Source organism: Melanerpes formicivorus, unplaced genomic scaffold, assembly GCF_026170545.1.
Source record: "Melanerpes formicivorus ecotype bairdi unplaced genomic scaffold, bMelFor1.0.p_v2 SCAF_2, whole genome shotgun sequence".
Taxonomy (NCBI): domain Eukaryota; kingdom Metazoa; phylum Chordata; class Aves; order Piciformes; family Picidae; genus Melanerpes; species Melanerpes formicivorus.
Window position 1 is genome coordinate 37,266,002 of NW_027142354.1, and position 16,536 is coordinate 37,282,537.

Below are 16,536 nucleotides of genomic sequence, written 5' to 3' on the forward strand. Positions count from 1 at the left end.
GGTTTATACTTGCTGTTCATTTGTAGCCTTGTATCTCTTTTCAAGTGCTTCATTCAAACTGTTAGAGAAGTTAGAGTTGCCTGCTATTCAGTGGAATTGCATATCGTTCTGTAGAAATTTTGTCTGAGCACTGGGCAATATCCACGTCAAACAAGGAAGCAGCAGCATTTTGAATCGTGGAGACCAAAGAGAGTTTAAATTTTTTTTCCCAAGGCATAGAAGATGATTGTGGCAGAGGTGGTGACAGAATTATTACTCTGCTACTCCCCTTTATGTCACTCTCTAATACTCATCAGTATCTCTTCTTTTAACATTCCCCTTCCCGTTTCTTCTAAACCCTTTTCATATAGCCTGCACAGTTGTCCTTCTTCCTGGCTTTGTTGTGCATGACCAGAGTTTGCATGGGCCATTATTTGGTGAGGGCTTTCCCTTGGAAGAAAGGCAGATTTTAAGGAATCCTTTGGGTTTTGGTTCATTGAATTTAAGTGAAAGTTACTGTTTCTCCTACATCTTCACTGGTCTTTACAGGGAGTTGAGGGCTTGAGAATGATGTTAGATGTGTGTTGTGGCCTACAGTCTATGTTAGCCAATATTCCTTTTAAGACTAGAAGAGAATGAGAAGATGTATCTCCATCCTACTTTTTTCTCATCTATAAGAGGTCCATTTGTCTCTGGTCCTTATATTAACATATTAATAAGGATCTATGAGACATAATTTGATGACATGGTGTCATGACATCTGAAGTGAAAATACATCTGGTTCTTCCTGTTTTGAAGGCTCTGATACATTTATTTAATCACAAATTTTAAAACTTTCAGCATGGATCCCTGATGTGCACATCTTGTACCAATCCACAGTAATGCTCAAATTATATTGCCTGTTGAATTTTGACACTTTCCCTGTAGAAATTTTATATCAAGAATTTTTTCTTCTTTACTGTGTTAACTCTATACGAATGGTTCTGGACAACTGAAGCTGCAAGCAAGCCAGCACATTTTTCCTGTAGTTTGTGTACGGCAGGAAATCTAAGACCAAGGAGTGACATTTTCTTGCTACTATTTGTTATCTAATAAAGTTGTTTCTTTGCTTTGTGAGATACATCCTCCACCTATCCTACTACATGTAGGAGTTACTGTAGGGCTGTGACACTGGAGGAAGACTTTTCAATCTTGTTTGGTATGAGAATGCTTTTATTGTCAATAATATTGGAGGATGGATTTGCTGACATATAAAGACATACATGACCAACACCTAGCATTTGTGTTGATTTGTGAGAATTTACAGACTTTGGCAGCTTGAGGTGTACAATCTTCATTTTTTTACCTATTCTGTTTTGTTCTTCGTTTTGTTAGATTTGGTTTAGTAAGAGTTGCTAGAATGTCAACATGTTAGAAAGAGAGGCTTTCTCTTGTCTGTTACAAAGTGATGTTTACTACTCAGTGAAGGATGTCAACCTGGGTACATAACTCATCATGGCTGATCTCTGTAAATTGTGCCCCAGCAAATCAGTATTTCTGTGGCTTCATCTGAGATTTAGCAGATGTACATGTAACTTCTTAAATGGAAGATTTAACATAATTGATAGCAAGTGACTGTGTACACAGAGATTTGTGAATTCCTTTTGGTAACATAACTGAGAATGGAATTTTTTTTAAAAAATGCTTTAGTTTTCAACTTGATTATATTCCATCAGACATCCTAATTGAAAAGGAACTTATTTCTGGAATAACTGCTTAGCTCAAGAACAATGTATGGTAATTCATAGTCTGGTTTCAGTAGTATGCTGTCTGGATAAGAGGGATGTGTTACTTGGAAATATCTTTGGTTTTTACACTTGCCATAGTATCCTTTCCTGAAATAGTTATCTAAGAACCTTGCTATTCCACTAGTATTTTACTGTAGAGTGGCTACCTTGTAGCCTTATATGGTAAAAGTTTTGTTTCTGGTGTTTCTGAAGTAATTATCATATCTGCCTTGTCAGACGATACGGCTTTATGCTCTTTTTGTTGCCAGATGAAATATTTTATGTTTTAACAGACACTGGCAGACGCTTGAAAGTTTCGGAATTCTTGGACAACTTGGTTGAAAGATTAACTTTCTAAACTTTCTGCAACAGTAGTCAAGGAAGTTGTTCAGTCTGTCAGTGTCTCTTTCTCTGGGGTGGGGATGGGGGGGAAACCAAAGGAGGATCAGAACACTGGAGTTTATTTACTGCTTTAGATGGTAATTTGAAATTTTATCTGTATAAATGATGACCGTGTTAGAAATATTTATACAAGCAGCAGCACTGTAACAGCTGTGACAAAATGAAGGCCAAGTGTTTTTCTCCAGACTCTGCTCTGAGTGGCTAAAACAGAAAAAAAGGCCAATAATGGTGAAAATATTTCCCAGAATCACAGAATGTTAGGGGTCAGAAGGGACCTCGGAAGATCATCTAGTCCAATCCCCCTGCCAGAGCAAGATCACCTAGAGCGGGTCATGCAGGAACACATCCAGGCAGGTTTTGAATGGCTCCAGTGAAGGAGACTCCACAAACTCTCCCTGGCAGCCTGTTCCAGTGTTCTGTCACCCTCCCTGTGCAAAAGTTTCCCCTCATGTTTACATGGAGCGTCCTGTGCTCCAGCTTTCACCCATCGCCTCTTGTCCTATCATTAGACATCACTGAGAAGAGCCTGGCTCCATCCTTCCAGCACTCACCCTTCATGTATTGATAAACATTAATGAGGTCACCCCTCAGTTTCCTCTTCTCTAAGCTAGAGACCCAGCTCCTTCAGCCTTTCCTCATAAGGCAGATGTTCCACTCTGAATTGGACTCTTTTAAGTAGTTCCCTGTCCTCCTTGAACTGAGGGGCCCAGAACTGGACACAGCATTTCAAATGCAGCCTCATCAGAGCAGAGCAGTCTCTTGACACCCCTTCTAATACAACCCAGTATGCCATTGTCCTTCTTGGCCACAAGGGCACATTGCTGGCTCATGGTCATCCTGTTCACCAGGACTCCCAGGTCCTTTTTCCCCCTCACTGCTCTCCCAACAGATCAGCCCCCAGCCTATACTGCTCCATGGGGTTGTTCTTTCCCAGGTGCAAGACTCTAAACTTGTCCTTGTATTTCATTAAATGTCTCCCTGCCCAGCACTTCAGTCTGTCCAAGTCTGGCTGAATAGCAGCACAGCCTTCAAGTGTGTCAGACACTCCTCCCAGTTTTGTGCTATCAGCAAACTTGCCGACAGTGCACTCTATTCCACTAGATACAGAACTCTGACTGGACTTAGTTGCTTACATCCTCTGCCATATAGAATGTACTAGGAAAGAGGTATTTCCCAGTCTGAAGAGCCAATGCAAAATAATTTAGGAGGAACCAGATTCCTTGTGTTCTATAAAGTAAAGGCTGTACCCAGAGAGTGGTGGTGAATGGTGCCACATCCACCTGGCAGCCAGTCACTAGTGGTGTCCCCCAGGGGTCAGTGCCAGGCCCCATCCTGTTTAATATCTTCATTGATGATCTGGATGAGGGGATTGAGTCAGTCATCAGCAAGTTTGCAGATGACACCAAATTGGGAGTAGATGTTGATCGGTTAGAGGGTGGAAGGGCTCTGCAGAGGGACCTTGACAGGCTGAAGGGTTGAGCAGAGTCCAGCATGATGGCATTCAACAAGTCTAAGTGCCAGGTGCTGCACTTTGGCCACAACAACCCCATGCAGTGCTACAGGCTGGGATTGGAGTGGCTGGAGAGCAGCCAGGCAGAAAGGGACCTGGGGGTACTGATTGACAGCCACCTAAACATGAGTCAGCAGTGTGCCCAGGTGGCCAAGAAGGCCAATGGCATCCTGGTCTGCATCAAGAATAGTGTGGCCAGCAGGAGCAGGGAAGTCACTGTGCCCCTGTACTCGGCACTGGTTAGGCCACACCTTGAGTATTGTGTCCAGTTCTGGGCCCCTCAATTTAAGAAGGACATTGAGATTCTTGAATAGAATAAACCAGGTTGGAAGAGACCTTCAAGATCATTGTGTCCAACCTATTATCCAACACCACCCAACCAACTAAACCATGCAACCAAGCACCCTGTCAAGTCTCCTCCTGAACACCTCCAGTGATGGTGACTCCACCACCTCCCCGGGCAGTCCATTCCAATGGGCAATCACTCCCTCTGTGTAGAACTTCTTCCTAACCTCCAGCATGTGTCCAGAGAAGGGCAATGAGGCTGGTTAGAGGCCTCGAGCACAAGCCCTACGAGGAGAGTCTGAGAGAGCTGGGGTTGTTTAGCCTGGAGAAGAGGAGGTTCAGGGGTGACCTCATTGCCCTCTACAACTACCTGAGGGGTGGTTGTGGCCGGGAAGGGGTTGGTCTCTTCTCCCAGGCAACCAGCACCAGAACAAGAGGATACAGTCTCAAACTGCACCAGGGGAAGTTTAGGCTCGAGGTGAGGAGAAAGTTCTTCACAGAGAGAGTGATTGGCCATTGGAACATGCTGCCCAGGGAGGTGGTGGAGTCACCATCCCTGGAGGTGTTCAAGAGGGGATTGGACGTGGCACTTGGTGCCATGGTTTACTAGTCATGAGGTGTTGGGTGACAGGTTGGACTTGAGGATCCTTGAGGTCTCTTCCAGCCTTATTGATTCTATGATTCTAAATTTGAGCAGACAGGAAAATGAATTAATTTGCTTACAGTCCAGGTTGTGCAATGTAGGAGCTTTCCTAATGTGAATTCTACCCTGCAAAGTAAAGGTACCATGCTGCAGTTGAGCAGTGCTCAAGGTTTTAATGCATTTTGAGTTACCGGCCACCTGTACTCAAATTACAAGGAAACATTGCATCTTAAGGACTTTGTTATTGTCCTTGATATCTACATCAGAAGAAATTATTTCGTTCCGCTGTGTATTTATCAGTACTTGTCACCAACAAATAGTTCTGGTTTCTACCCTATAGCTTGGAGCATCTGTGAAGTCTTTCTTCATAATCTTAAAATAATTATTCAAATTTTAAGTCTTTTACTCTGATTCTAACAGAGGCCAGATGCTAATTTAAGGAAGATACATTGTTCAACCAGATGATTTTAATAAGGTTGAATTTAGACAAGCTTTACCAACTCATTTCCACTCCCTTCCTCACCTTAAGGACTTCAGAACATCACTGTGAAGCAAATGTCCATCTGCTCTCAAAGCATTTATCAAACCATATATTACAAAGAACACAGTTTTCGGATGTGCCGTCACAGGATGAACCACAAATGGAAATGGTACAAAATCCACACCTGCATTCCCTCAAAGACACATGAAGTATGTTTCCCTCAAAGTTAAAGCAAAACAGAACCCAAAGTTAAAATGCATAATGTATTATTTTAATGTATGTGGTTTCAATTTGTAGGGATTAGTTTATGTACACTGATGTGAAGTACTGTAAAGAGAACTTAGAGTGCATTTATTTGAATTATTAGGGCCATGAGGATGATCAGCGGGCTGGAGCACCTCTCCTATGAGGACAGACTGAGGGAGTTGGGGCTGTTCAGTCTGGAGAAGAGAAGGCTCCGAGGTGACCTAATTGTGGCCTTCCAGTATCTGAAGGAGGCCTACAAGGAGGCTGGGGAGGGACTTCTCAGGATATCAGGTAGTGATAGGACTAGGGGGAATAGAGGCTGGAGGTGGGGAGATTCAGGCTGGATGTGAGGAGGCAGTTCTTCACCATGAGAGGTGAAGCCCTGGAATGGGTTGTCCAGGGAGGTGGTTGAGGCCCTGGAATGGGTTGTCCAGGGAGGTGGTTGAGGCCCTGTCCCTGGAGGTGTTTAAGAGCAGGGTGGATGAGGCTCTGGCCAGCCTGATCTAGTGTGGGGTGTCCCTGCCCATGGCACGGGGGTTGGAACTAGATGATCCTTGTGGTCCCTTCCAACCCTGACTGATACTATGATTACATTGTTGTAATGTATTCAAATAAACACACTACCTTGTACAGCTATAATTTTTATTACTGCTAAACCAAATGTCTTTGCACATAACCTCACAGAAGATCAAGCATACTCTAACTTTGTTTTAAAAAAGAAGAAAGCTACCTTTGAATTATCGAAACACCAAAGAGTCTGACAAGTTTCTTTACTGGTTAAAATATGGCATTTCTCATGGATAGGTTGCTTAGCAAATGAGTTTGTATTTAGTGTGGCCTTTTGGATGTAACACAATCAGAAGGAAGCAAACAGCTGACACTGCTCCACTGATCACAATTTCTCCCCATTCAGCTTCTAATGCCTATTCTGGTTTTTGTTTATTCTTCTCAGGTAATTTTTCTGCCTCTGCACAGTGTAGCCTGTAACACTTTTACCTATCCTTTCCACCTAAAATTAGCTCTTAGATTTGAGTAGCGCTGTAATTGAGAGGCCTGTTTTGTAGTGTAGTGGTACAGAGATTTCTGGGTCTTTCTTTTGGGAGACAAGCTATACTTTCAATATATATATCTTCACTGAGTTGAAATCTGTTGCAATTTCAAACTTCACTTACAAATCGCTTGCAAAGTCCTGTTTTATTCTGCCAAACAATCTGCTAATTTGTCATGTTGGCTGCATTTTCAGTTTAATTTAAAGATTTTAAGCTGTGGAGTAAAATTTTTATACTTAATATGATTCTGATATTTCAAGTTCGGGGAACCTTCAACAGCTTTTCATGTCATAATTTAGGAACACAAGTTCTGTGAGTTCTTGCTGAGAGGAACTGCATTTGTCCATATGTTGTATAGAGCAGTGGTCTCCAAACTTTTTTAATGACACTCATCCCTAGCAGTAAAATCTTTTTGAGCAGACTCCCTCAGTATATGTATCAATAAACTATATACATGTTCTATTATATATATTGGTACACTGTAAAATATAGAAATAGAAAACAGATGAGATAAATACGAAGTAAACTCTATTTAGAAAATACATTTTATTTATTAGTGGTGCAAACCATATTTTTTTCCTAACATCCCAGTGTGTGTCTTGCACACAACCTGGAGTGAGCACACCCTGCTTTGGAGACCACTCATACAGGGAAACAAAGGAGGGAGGCCAACTTTATTACATAACCTATAATACTATCTTTCTGCAGTTAGTGTGTGTCCATCATATCTCTCTTACTCGTTGTTTAATTGTAGTAAATTCAGCCTGTTATGTTAGGTGCTGTAACACCTGTTTTTCAGTCTAACTGGAAGCTACGTAGGCCCCAGAGGCAAAGGGATTTTTCTGTGCTTGTACACATTTCAGTGCACAGGGTCAGGTACAACACTGCAGCAGACTGAAGCTTATCAGTGGGGCTGTTCCCAGGGAAGTTGGATGCTTGTGTTAATTGCTTGGAACTGGACATGACTCAGAGTGTTAACTGTGTGTTAGGTTTACGCACCTTGCACTACAATTTGTATAGATATTATGCTTTGTTAAAAGAACCACAACGAGAAGTGCTGAGGTCATGTGGGGTTTTTAAAGGGATTTCCAAATGCCTGCTCTCTGCAGAGTAATCTTTATCTTTCTTACTCATTTGCTCTGACTCTATTCCTTTCCTCCTTCAGAACTGCAGAATTTGAGTCTCTTGCTTTTCATTGGCCTGTTATGACCTCACTTAATACTCAAACTCTGAATAATAGCCTTCCCAATATTCTCATATTGTGTCACCTCTTCAAGGTCAACTCCCTAGGAAATTTTCCAATTTCTTGTGATGTAGTCAGTGCCATAAAATCTTAGAGAGTTTGTTTTTCATGGTTTTTAACTAGTCCAGGAAGATCGGGTTTATGAGCTATTACTTGCATGTCAATGAGCAATCCACTTGAATCTGTTTCTACTTTATTCTTCATGTAAATATTTTCACACAAAAATTAGTGCTGTGGTAATGTTACAGTAATTGGAGAGCAGTCTTCTGATGTTTGGAAATTATGAAAATGTTTTGATTGAGTAGTTTTTGTGGTTTCTCTTTTTCTATTCTGAACAATTTTGTTACTGCAAGATTTCTTGTAGAATGGGATGCAGTGGATCAGTGCTTACAGATTCTTTAGATCTAAGGTTTGGGGTTCTTGCCCCTCACCAAGTCCTATTGAGGTGCCTGAGAAGCCTAGCTGTCAGTGATGAGTGTGACCCTTATGGCAGGTTGGCATATGGATGGCTTGAGTGGCCTGCTGTGTGAGCCTCTCTTCACTGACAGAGTGGAAAACCTTAGATGATAACAATCCTAACATAGACGTCTCAGGAAGCCCCAAAAAGTTAGATGGGATGAATGTCAGTTTAACTATTCACTTGCCAGAAATACTAAGGATGCTGATGTCTTTGGCCAGCATAAGCTTTGCTCTGGTCTTCAGAGCATTTACCTATCAGAGGCATGACCAATTGCTTAAATGTTTCTCAGGACACTTTGCCATTTTGTGTGATGATACCCAAATAGTTTGATGTTGAAGAGCAGCTCTTTGCTGGACACTACTGCACGTTACTACTTTTTTTCACTCCACTCAAGAGTTCAGTGTGTTTTTTGTAAATGACCTAATAGGAGAATGGTGTCAGAGCAGAGGGTCAGTGCAGTGACTGTCAGATTGTAGCAGTGCATGAGCAATAACATCTTTGTTTCATTACGGTCAAGTAACTTGTCAATCCTGTAGTCCTTAAAAGTGGATAATGCTGCTCTGCTGACACAAGAAGGAAAGGAGAGTGCAGTCTGGAAGGATTCTGTAATAATAAAGATGCTGCTTGTTCATTGTTATTTGCCCTTCCACTGAGCTCTTGTTCTGTCTTTTGAAAATGGATACATTGCAACATTGATTAGTACATGTTAGTATTACACATGCTCAGGCACATGTAACTATAGAGGAAAGTGTCTTTAAAACACTGGGAACATAGGACAAGCTAGTCTTCATCAGACACTGATCACCTCGGTTTCAGTGTTCCCACTTTGATAATGTCAATTAAGTTATTGAGGACTGTTTAAAATTATACCTATGAAGGTTTGTACTGCAGCATACAATTTTGCAGTCTTCTTCAGTTTCATGTTCTGCAGGAAATTATTTGAAAGCAATAGTTTAAAAAAAGTGTTGCTAACTTGCTCTACTTTCAAACTGGACCTTTCCTGGAGACTTTATTTCAGTTGCATGTCTTGCACAAAGAGGAAAATTAATATCAACCCACTGCAGAAATGTAAAGAAGTGCCTGGAGTAGCTTTTCTGTGTGTGCTAGCATGATTATCAAAGGTTTGACATTAGCCATTTGTAATGCATTAATTCCTGACAGACAGCAACCGGTGGTTTTGTTGTTTGTTGGGGTGGTTTTGATTGGTTTCTTTTAATATACTGATTCTAGGCTTAACTCTTGTGTTGTACTCAGTATAATAATGATCAGTTCTAATAAGATCAATAGATTCACCAAATATGATCAGGGTAGGAGTGAGTCATCCCTTTACACTGTCTGTCCCCATGACTTTAAAAATTGTGTCTTGAACCATCTGATAATGACAATATTAGAAGCAGATTTAGCAAAGAATTACTGTAAGCGTCATGCCTGGTAGTAAGCCAGCATCCTCCAGTCAACCATTTCTCAATTACCATCATTTTTGCTATATACTTTTTTGGTTTGTTATGTTATGTTTGGTAACCACAGCTCTAGGCCATTTTCTATGCCAAAGTATGCCTTTTATTTTTCTGATATCATTTGAGTATCATTTGAGTATTCTAATACTGGTTTTCAACCATCCCATATTTTCCACATTGCAATGTTTAAATAATTTCAGCCACCTAGACACAGACCTACAATTACATTTGACATGTCTGAGGATAGCTGGCTTATCAAGAGCTTAGAAGGACATGATAGAGGTTCCATAAGACTCCTACACTGAAGGATGGTTGAAACACTATGGGGGCGTATCTGATGTCTTTGTTAACTGTGTACACATTGGCACGTCTTGCTGATCACAATATTTACTCAACAAATATATATTTCTCTAAAATATATTGCAGCATTGTCCTTTATAATCTGAACATGTGTCCCAGTTTTCAGTATCAGGATGTCCCATAGTTGATAATGTAGCCTCCATTAAAGGATGATTGATAATCCAATATTGGTATGCTCTTATACTGAAAAACAAATGGTGCAAGCTTGTAGACTGAGACAGCTTGAACATCAGCTTCTACATAGGAGATGCATGTTGAAATCTACATTACAGACAATGGAAATTTAAGGATTTGTTCAAATCAGTCCAACACAGACACAACTATCTACTGGGTAAAGAAGTTATATGGAAAAAGTTTCATAGAAAAGGATGTACACAGATCTCCTTACTCTGGGATTTTTAGAGGCAAACTGCTGCTTTGGTCATCTTGACAGAGTTGAATGTTGTTGCATTTGAATTAAAGCAGAGGAAAGAAAATTGTGGTTACTTGAATATGATTCATTCTCTTGCTCAAGAGTTCTTTATTAGTTGAGTTCATTCTTGGACTCTGTTTGCTTACATCTTTAACGTTAACAGTCTTGAAATGTCATGTGCACTCAACTGCAAACCAACCAAATAAACCCTGCAATTAGCATTAATTACACATGCCCCACCCCCCACCCCCAAAATGTGCATGATCCAGACAGGGCTAACACCATAAAGCTTGTTTGTTTTGGCAATGATTTTGGTTTATTGTCTGGATAAACAACACTACTTACAGTCCATTCCCAAGTGGGGGTGCATTGCTTTGTCAAAAGTCCTCTTAGCAGTAATTGCTTAAAAATACAAGACAAATTCTAGAGAAGTTAGTGACCATGTTGATTCACAATAGCTGAGAACCCAATTTAGTAGCTGCATATTTTTACCTATACCATTAATTTTGAGGTTAAAAGTTTCTGTTGAAATTTTTTTCCTGCAGTGAAACAGAGGAGCCATCTTGAAGTGTCTTCAGTATTATGACCAGCATTTTAGGATGCAAAAATTTGTTTGATAAGATCCTCCTTATAATACTTAAGCATCTACCAATAAGGTGACAGTGCACTGGACCCCTTTCATGGTAGTTCTTCTGTATCCATTTTTAGTTGGAAAGCAGGTGTAGTGGAATAATCCACCTTGAATTTCATTAAGTAGATTTTTTTTTTCTACTTATGAACAGTTTTAGTTGTTTTAGTACTTTCTCACTGAGCAACTATTAATGCACCCTCTGAAATAGGTGGTGCAGGAGGGAGGTGGTGGAGTCACCATCTCTGGAAGTGTTTAAGCAGAGACTAGATAAGGCACTTAGAGACATGGTTTAGTTGATTAGAAGGTGTTGGGTGGTAGGTTGGACTCGATCTCAAAGTCTCAAAGCATTTTTCCCTTCTCGCTGAATACTAGAGATTTCCTTTAAAAAGGCTGTGTTGGGGAGGCTTATCCCACCCCTGGTACTGCCATTTGTCACATACCCTGACTGCTCTCTCAGCAGTAGCAGGGTAGCCATTTCCACAACATTGCTCACATCTGGAGTCATGCCTGGTGCTGTCTTCACTGTTTGAATAGCAGCGGCACATAACATGGGCTTTGCAGGTGGTAAGTAGGCTATTCACGTGAGCAGAGCATCACAGGCCTGTCTTAAGTGGTTAGCAGAGAAGAGCATTTTTCATCTGCTGCTAGAGCTCTTGCCATCCGATTTACATTTAAGAATTGTGCTTGGCTGTTGCAATAGAATAGTTCTCTTAGAAGTTGTCAAAACACAAGCATTAGAATAAATGTAGAGGTGAATATAGAACTGTTACGCTTACTAAATCAAGGCCACTTAAATTTTCTTATATTGCTTCCCCAATCACCAGCTGGTGATAGCAAGATCATCTTAATATTACTTTTAAAAAAATTAATTGGTGACTTAACCAGCAGCTTCATTACATAATATCTCTGAATTAAAACCAGGAAACTGAAGAGATTAGTAGTGACAAAACTAGGAGAAATGAAGACCAAACCACCAAACAAAAAGCCAAAATAACCCCTAAACACCCCCTACCTCCCCCCCCCCCCCCCCCCCCAAAAAGCCAAAGCCCAACTACACCAGCCACACAAAATACAACAACAACAACCAACCAAAAAAAACCCCAACCCAAAAGATGTAGGGGAATAGGGAAGAGTCCAAGTGGGAGGATCTCATCATTACTGTAGCTCTTGCCGCTGTGCCTTTTGTGAGTAACAGAATTTCTGCTGTTAGAAAGTAAAAATAGGTTTGGAGCAGTTGCACAGATCTATAGGTAGCACTTATGAGTTTCAAAATTTATCTAAAATACATGTTTTTAGAGACCCTACGCTGTAACAATATTGCATATGGCAGTGTTTCCTCTCACTGATGCCATCTTTTCTTCCCTGTGAAAGACTGTCGTAGATCTGTGTGCTAGTCCCTGCACTTCCCATGTGTTTAGTAACAGCATGGATGAAAGATGCACAGGCAGCTGTGGAGCATGTAGTAATGCTGGGCAAGTCTGGAGTATCTGAAGACAAAATTAATTTGATTTGTGGTGCATCCAGGGGAAATATTGTAACATCATTATAGTTTTAAGATGTTCCTTTGAGAGTCTTGATATTATTGAATATTGCTTACACTTGAATAGTTGATAGCATGCAAGTAGAAAGGGCAAACAACCATGAAGGAAAATGTGTATCCCCTGAGTGTAAAAGACAAGGCTTTTGGAATCAGATAAGGAATGCTTCAAAACACATCTTTATTTTCTTCACATTGTTTGCAGATTGATCTATTCTAAGGGCTTGTTTCAGTAAGCATGGGACATTTTTTAAGGATTAGGAAGATTTAGGTGCTTGAAATTTGTGTTGTTACACATTATTTTGATTAAATGAAAAGGTGCAGACTTGATTAAATTTATTTATTTGTAACTATTCAAGGTTGTTTAAGTGTCATGAAAACAAATTAGATGATGTAACTACATGGAGAAAGTGTTTATCAGTGGTTTCCAAACTGCTTTGTTGATTATCCCATGCCCTGTTCTTGCATTGTCAGTGCACAGTTGTGAGCATTATTTTGATATATATTGCAAAGGGTCAAAGGTGTTTTTTTTTCCTTTTTCTGTGCCTCCAGCTCTTCTTGATACACTTTCTCCGTTTGGCTCATTTTGAACCGTGATACCCACCAACCTGTGCCAGGCTGGAGAGAAACTGAATCTTGTTTTTATCAATTTATTGTCCAAGCATAAGGAAGATACTTAAAATGTTTGTAATTCTTCAGACCTCTCTCTACATTTCTAAAGGATTGTTCTTCATTTATATTAAGAAATTGTTAAGTTTGTTCAGTTGTATATTGGCTGATCCTTAAGAGACAGCGGAGAGACTTGGCTTACAGCATATTTTAATGAGGAATTAGTTGTCTTTCTTAGGTTCATTAATCCTTTATTTTGTTTATGAGATACCCACACACAAACTGAAATGTCTTGTCATCTTGTGCAGATCTATCTCCATGGTTATCTATGCAGCTAGAGTTTCACACCATAATGGATACTTTTATTTCCTTTTTTCCCCTTCTCCTTTGCAGAGGAAATGGCAAGAGCCCAGCGAGAATCAGGCTCCAGTGTGCCCTTTGTTTGAATGCCAGTTGTGAACATACGTGCAAACCCAGCATCTTCTAATGGTCTCTCCCAGGGAATGGGTCTGGTTTTTGTCAAGAATGTCCCTGATACATCTGGCAGTGTTCAGGCATTCTATTTATTTAAATTCTTTAACCTCGATGACAAAATGAAACAAAGCAAAAACTTTCATCAGAAGCTGAGCCATTCCAACCTATCCTGTTCCTATCTTAAGTGGTTGTTTCCTTAGGGCTCTTTGGTCATTGTTAACCTGAGATTTGCCTTGTCTAACAAAAGTAGCGTTTCCTTCCCCTGGCTGTGTAGACCTTTACTCCTCTTCAGCTCACTTTTCTCAAATGATCTGTGTGTAATTCCAGCTCTGGTGAAGTTGTGTGCTGGTGATTTCCAGTACCAGCATCATAACCATATGTAGCCCTTTTTCCTGGCTATAAACTGTATAAGAAAACATTGCAATTAGTGTGGATGTATTCTTATTATGCCAGCTTAACATTATCATATCTTTTATTTCATCATGTTTCATTCACAATTTGGGGGGTGATTTCTGGATTTCTTTTTGAATTACTGTTTTTTAAAAGTTCTTATAATATTTGCCATTTGAGATTGTCATCTTTTCAGCTTAGTTTAGCAGTCATGTCCTCTTTGTTTTGACATATACCTTTCAAGTTACATCTTTCTGATTTAATTTTTTAATTATTATTACAGGATGTTAGATTCTCAGAATAGATTTCATGTATTCTTATTTTCAGTTCATTCCTGATACATTAGGTCAGACCTTCAAGGGGTGACTGAGTAATATACACTACATAATACAAGCAGCTTGGAATTTTTATTTTCTGTTTTATGTAAACACTGAGAAATTAAACATTCTTCATTATTTAGCTCTCACTAGACCTGTCAGTGGCATTTGTTTTCACATTTTGGCACAAATTATTTGTGGAAATATCCTCAGCAGACAGTTATGAAAAGGGACCTAAATTAACTCTTTTTTATTGGTATCTTCCTTCATGATATTTTTAGCACAAATTTTTGTTTGCTTGGAGACAAAACTTTTCATATATCCATTCTTCACCTGGTGGGCTGCTGCAGGAGAGGAAAGCCCAGAGAGTGACATGTAATGCACAGATTCATGTGTGACATGCCCTTCCAAACACTGACTGCTTTATATGAACAGAAGCTTGAAGAAATTAATTTATTTTGGTGGAAACAGTTGGTATATTTATATTGTTTAAAAGGTGGATTTTGCATCTTAACTTATTGCCTAAAGGCTTATGACAGCAGGAAAAAATGTGCATTATAGACTTCTCGTACACAAAGAACTCCTCAGTTAGACTATTTGTTTGCCTCTGTCACACTGTACTTCTTTCAAGCATGGAGTAGCTGTTGCAGTAATGCTACTTTACATTATTTCATTGTGCAAAGTTACTTTTGTATGAAAGGAACCTCAGCTTTCAACCTTACTTAGGCAGGTCTTTACAAGTACCTAAAATTCTTTCTATGTTGTCACTATTACAGTAAGCCTGCCTGTTTGTGGCTGCTCAGGGAGAAGTGGTAGCAGAGAAAGAGAGCTGTCATGCTTCAGTTACTGCTGGGGTCAAAAAACCTTCATTTTGCCCTGAAGTTACAGTTGCTATGTAAGAACATCTTTTATGCACTCCGATAAAGTGGGACCCAAAAGAAGTGGGGCCTCTGTTGGCATGGATTGCCTTCTGAAGTTAACTGGGCCTCCTAGAATAGTGCTAGAGCTGGAAGTACTTTCAGTTTATATGAAATGAAAATATGAGATGAGATGGATAGAATAGTAGAAGAAAAATTCTGTACATTTGCATTTGTGCATTGACCTATCTGGTGATCAGGAGTCAGTTGTCCAGACCCTGTCAATACAATGTGAGGGTGATCTTCAAGAAACCCAGCTGATAGTGCCATTTCTTGAGCGCTCTTACTGTGCTAAGCAGGTTATGCAGCTGGGTTGGAATGTCCTACTTCGTCTTGTGACATACAGGGATTCCTTATCCAATACTGATGTTTTGTGGTATTAGTAATATCAATAGGCTGCAGTTGCCCAGAGATTACACCACTTGGAATAATTGTCTTGCCTTGTAATTCAATATAGACGAAGCAATATCAATCCAGATAAATGCTGTAATTAAAAGTCTAGATTTTTATTGATTTATTTCTACAGCCAATATCTTATCATAAAAGTTGACAAATGGATATTGTATGCTAGTTCTCAAAAAATCTTTGATTTCTGAAAAAACAGCCTTCGTTTGTCTTCAATGGAATCTGACAGTATTTTTCCTACATTGTTTAGTTCTTGAACTAAATTATAGTTGATTATAAAGTCCCACATCACACTTTTTGAAAGTGCTGAACCATGCCTTTTACTGTTTGTATCTTTGAGTTAAGAAATATTTTTCATTCTATGCTGACATTTTTTTGTGTTTCATCTGATAACGTATTTAGCTGTAAATGTGCAAGTACTGGCTGGCGCAGAAGTAATTACCTGTGTTTTTATATTAAAGTTAAAATACTTTAATACTTTGAAATATATCTCTGAAATAATTGGATTGGAATCTTTCAGTATTTTTAGGATCTTGATGGGTGGGTATACAAATTAGTTTCTTTTATCTGAGAGAAATGCTAAGCAAAAACACAAATACGCAGTAAGACCTGACTTTTCCAGAGAACAACCAGAGCTTTCAGTGAAAATGGAAAAATTTATCCCCAGTACTGTCTACTTTCTGGTGAGTTTTTCCCTAGTCTTCTAGAGAAGTGTAGGTGGTCCATGATTTTCAGAAACGGGAGGCTGACTAAATAGGATCAATACCAAACGGTGAATAAAAGGTGCACCCAAGCACAATATGAATTTAGCATCATGAAATAAAGTATCTGGGAATACTAAGGGAAGAATGTGCTTGTCCTGTTCGTCATGGAGACATAGTGTGAACTGGGCAGAGGTCAGAAAGAGGGTTTGTCATGGAAAAAAGATGGGAACCAAACAGAGGTCACAAGGCAGGGAAGAGA

The 16,536-nt window shown here is 39.7% G+C and overlaps 1 protein-coding gene across 6 annotated transcripts in view; it reads left to right on the plus strand.

Annotated features, from left to right (window-relative positions):
* Positions 1 to 16,536, plus strand: part of LTBP1 (latent transforming growth factor beta binding protein 1) — a 197,003-nt gene that overhangs the window by 66,543 nt on the left and 113,924 nt on the right. The gene's annotated exons all lie outside the window — the stretch shown is intronic.